Source organism: Gekko japonicus, unplaced genomic scaffold (genome assembly GCF_001447785.1).
Source record: "Gekko japonicus isolate JY-2015 unplaced genomic scaffold, Gekko_japonicus_V1.1 scaffold3323, whole genome shotgun sequence".
Lineage (NCBI taxonomy): Eukaryota > Metazoa > Chordata > Lepidosauria > Squamata > Gekkonidae > Gekko > Gekko japonicus.
Genome location: NW_015162575.1, coordinates 123,501 through 128,440, shown reverse-complemented (window position 1 = coordinate 128,440; position 4,940 = coordinate 123,501).

Here is a 4,940-nt window from a genome sequence, read left to right as displayed (position 1 = left end):
TATATTTACTTAAGTTTAGACTTGTCCCAGAGTAGTCTTGTGAACCTAGTGCAAAAGTGAAATCACTTTCCCTCTTACATGGTCAAAATGACTCCCTAACAGACATCAGAACTGTAGTATAGACGACCAGGGTTGCAAGAAACCCAGTGGAGGTAATGTCCCCTGCTGCCAGGCTCTGTCCCCCAGCCGCCGATCAGCTGGCCAGCAAGGGGACTTACCTTAGAAAGAGGAAGGCCCAGGCTAAGTTGCTGGCACCACACCAGAAGTCATATCATCATGGCACCCACTTCTGGGTGATGCTCTGGTATTTGTGCAAAAACTCTATGGTAGAAGCCGGTTTTACCGTAGAGTTTTTGCCCAAATACCTGAGCGTCATCCGGACGTTGCTGCCATGATGGCATCACTTCTTGTGCGACAACGGCAATGTGGCCTGGGCCTTTCTCTTTCTCCTGGCAAGTCCCACCCCACCCCCCGCCAGTTGCCGGGAGGGACTTGGCAACCCCATAGACGTGCGAAAAATACTTTTAGGGCTACTTCAAGAAGTTTCACAAATTTGGCTGAGATTCTACCAGGAAAAAAAAATCTTGCCTCTGAATCAGATTTTTTTTTTTTAGTTAGTAAGCCAAAAATAATTATTGACATGGCCGTGCACAGTATCGGACTACAGTCAACTTCCGTGCTGCAAAGCTACAAAACATTTTGAAAGCTGATTTTATTCCCTAAATGGAGTACTCATCACACTTTTCCTGCCTTATAAGGTGCCAAAAATGGATCTATCAAGTAAAATTATCGGTGAGGGGGTAACGGAGGGGTATAAACTGGTCATTTCTTGCAGACTTTTTTTTTTAAGTTTCCCGAATGCATCTATTTTTAAAAATGTACTTTGCTTTTATAAAAAGCTTTATTTTTCTCACCCTATAGTCTGCACTCCTGTACAATACGTAAGCAGTTTTTAAATCAATCGGACTTCTGCATAAATATATTAAGGATATTAACAACCTGCGTCCATTCGTGCTTACTCAGAAGTCAATCCTACCAAATTTAATGGGACTTACCTCCTGGTAAGCGTGTCCTTTACTTTCCCTCCACGTCTTTTAATAGCATTTAGTTTTGCTTCGTCTGTTGAGGGGAAGAAAAGAAAACCTCAGACCAAACTATTTTTTCCCCCAGACAATACGAAATTGGTCCCCTGTCTATTCGGCTCAACGACATTTTTCTGTCAACAGCCTATTAGTGTAAATGCTCTATTAAAAGCAAAGGGGTCCTACTCTGCTAAGGTCAGGAGCAAAGTAGCAGATGAGTGTTTAGGGGCCCATAAACGTTGTCAAATAAAAGCAATGGCCATATCTTTCGGAGCGATATTAAAAGTCTGATGTCACAGGGCATCCATTTGTGGAAACGGCTGGGTTCGTTTCAGCGGGGGATGAAAACGACGAGGAGCGAGGGAAGGCCGTTCCGCCTTGGCCATGTCACACTGGGATGTCGGGTTGCCAACCTCCAGATGGTGCCTGCAGATACAAAACCTGAGCAGTCCCTGAGGTAGGGCACCTGCCAGAACTCGGGACTTCTGACGGGGCCCACTGAAACCCCCCCACACACACACACACATGCACTTACCCTACTGACTGCATGCATGTCCTTCCCCTGCCTGCTTGCGAGTTCTCCACCACTCATGCTCCCAGCAGCATGTGCTGCCCAGTGACCCTGGGAAAGGGCTTGTGGGTGGCAGTGTTCCCTCTAAGCTAGCTCACAGTTTTTTAGCCTCCAGCTCAGGAAGGAGGGCCCCAGAGCAAACTAATGTATGCAGTAGCCAAATTGCTCGCTCACAACTTTAATGCCAGTAGCTCACAAAGTAGAATTTTTGCTCACAAGACACCACACCTTAGAGGGAACATTGGTGGGTGGTATGAATCGTTGTGAGCCAAGCTCCCTAGCGGGAGGCCTCCTGCTGTTTACCCACCAGCACCTGAAATGCTGGTGGGAGAAAAGGGGGAGGGGAAATTAGGGAGTGCACTGGCATCATGCCGGCCCTAACATCAGCTCCTGCACAGGCCAGAAGTGATGTCATGGATAATTATAGAATTTTCAAAAGATCTACCATAGAGTTTTGGGAAATCCTAAGCGTCTAGTAGCACCTCCTTCTGGGTTTTACTGGAAGTGACATCAGCGTGCTGGTGCTGTTGGAGTGAGTGACTCAGCATGTCTGGACATTGGGGTGTGTGTGCTCCATCACTCTAAGGGTGCATAGGTGTCCTCTCCTTGAATGGGATGCCTCCCTTTGTCTTAACCTGGGAGCTGCCCTCTGACCCCCCTCCTCTCTCCCTTTGCCCTCTCACTTTCTCAACATGGCCTTCCATGGAGTCCCACGTCTCTGCAGGTCTCTCCTGTAGGGACAATGCCTTCATATTCCCACACACACGATGCCGGACAAGCTGTCCATTTGTGACAGGGAAAGGACTCTTTAGATTAGGCTTCTCTCTCCCCTTTTCACTGCAACCTGAATGTGAACTGGGTCGACTTGAATAAATGTAAGTTTGTTTACTGCCCTCCGGATCACACGTCTACGACTGGGCAAAACTCTGCCATATTAACCAAATATCCCAATAGGTACATAAGAACATACATAAGAACATAAGAGACGCCAATGTTGGATCAGGCCAAAGGCCCATCTAGTCCAACACTCTGTCACACAGTGGCCAAAAATGCCAGGTGCCACCAGGAGGTCCCCCAGTGGGGCCAGGACATTAGAAGCCCTCCCACTGTTGACCCCCCCCCAAGCACCAAGAAGACAGAGCATCACTTGCCCCAGAGCCCCTATCTATACCTTGTGGCTAACAGCCACTGATGGACCTCTGCTCCATATGCCTATCTAATTCCCTTTTGAAGCCGTCCATGCTTGTAGCCGCCACTTCCTGTGGCAGTGAATTCCAAGTGTTAATCACTCTTTGGGTGAAGAAGTACTTCCTTTTATCCATTCTAACCCGACCGCTCAGCAATTTCATGGAGTGCCCATGAATACATCAGTGGCCATGCCCCCCTTTTGGCTCTTGGGGGTTCCCAGCTGCGGCCCGGCAACACTACTGTAGGCACAGGCAGTAGATGAGCTAGCAAATGGGCAAGGAAGGGCCATATCAGTCGGGACGCCAGCCTCCAGGTGGGGCCCAGGGAACCCCTGGAATGACAGCTCATCCCCAGATGACAGAGATCGGCTCCTCCTGGAAAAATTGGATGCTTTGGAGGGTGGACTCTGTGGCACTGTGCCCCACTGAGGACCCGGTCCTCCCCAGGTTCCCTTACTGTCTGCGGTACACACGCTAATAATCCACTTTCAATCCCTTTTCAATGCACTTTCCAACTGGATTTTGCTGTTTACAGCCACCAAATCTGGGGTTGAGTTCAGACCGGCAGTTTGAATCGGAAGGGAGTCATGGCAAAAAAGACCCGGAACAAACTGTTCCGGGTTTTCCCGGTCACTGTACCGTCTGATGCGGGAGCCTACCAGGGAGGGGGCGCAAGGGAGCATTCAGACCATTGGCCCGGAGGCATGGTCGTAAATGGCTTTTTCTGGTAATCTGGTTATGTGCGCTTATGCGCATAAGCGCATCCCTACTCGATCGCTGCTTTTTGCGTTCACACTTCCGGGAAGCGGGAGGGACACGGGATAATCGCGCTTTCCAGGGTTTGACACCACTTTCACCTGGCATCTTTTAAACTCGGGAGGGAAGTGTAACAAGACGGGTTGAGTATGGCTGGGGAACGCCGGACAGATGTGCCTGTGTGAACGGCCCCTTTCATCCATTTGTGAAACGTTTCTGGCTCGTGCCTGTATCGGGGCAAACGGCCAGCCTGAACTCGGCCTGGGATCTGGCAACCTCATCCCTTCCGTCCCCCCCACTGTCTGCGGGGGAGGGGGCATAGCAACCCTATTGCTGGGGCCCAATCTGCATCTGGCATTTGCTCCGTTGTTTTATCCAGCCCACCTTGGAACAGAAAAAGATGGGGCCCAAAACCACAGTCAAATGCCGACTGCAGAGACACCCTTGAACAGCTGTAAAACGGCCATAAATCTATGCAGATGGCTACCATAAAACCGAGATATCAAACAACGTGAAAGTGACGCTGCCATAAAATCTGACAATCAATCAAAGTCAAAGTGGCATGCGATGGAGAGGGGGAATCCCGTGCCAGCGTGGGTTTGGTAAGACAGTGGATCAAATGCTAGATGCAGATTGGGCCTTGGTCTTGTGGAGGCCTGCTAGTAGCAGAAAGAGCCCCGGGGCCTCCCCAAACCTGGAACCGGCCCTGAACAAGCCACGTCGGTGGGAAGGAACGATGTCTCCCCATACCATTGACTAATCTCAGATTTGTTTTCGCCAGGGCTATTTTGGGGCAGGAACGCACAGGAACGGAGTTCCGGCTGGCTCCCAAGTTGGCCACGCCCAGCAGGAACTCATTAGCATCATAGGCCACACCCAACAGCAGAAACTCATTAGGATTGGCTACATTAGGGGTGTGTGGCCTAACATGCAAAGGAGTTCCTGCTCCAAAAAAAGGCCCTGGGTTTGGACAACAAACAAGGTCAACAGAATAAGAAGCAAGAGGTGGGTGTGGCTGGATGAGCACACTTCTGGTAACATGGGGTGTGTGGCCTAATGTGCTAATGAGCTGTGCTGTCGTGGGTGTGGCCTAATATGCTAATGAGTTCCTGCTGTTGGGAATGGCCTATTATGCTAATGAGTTCCTGCTGGGCTTTTTCTACAAAAAGAGCCCTGGTTCCCTCCGACCACCCCATGGACTAAAGAGCTGAAACTGGAGTTCTCCCTCATGCAAATGGTTTCTTTTAAAAGTAAAAGAAACCCAAACAAACAAACAAACACCAATCCAATTTTAAAAGATGAACAAAAAAGAAAATTAAAGTAGTGGTGCATCACAAACAGAAC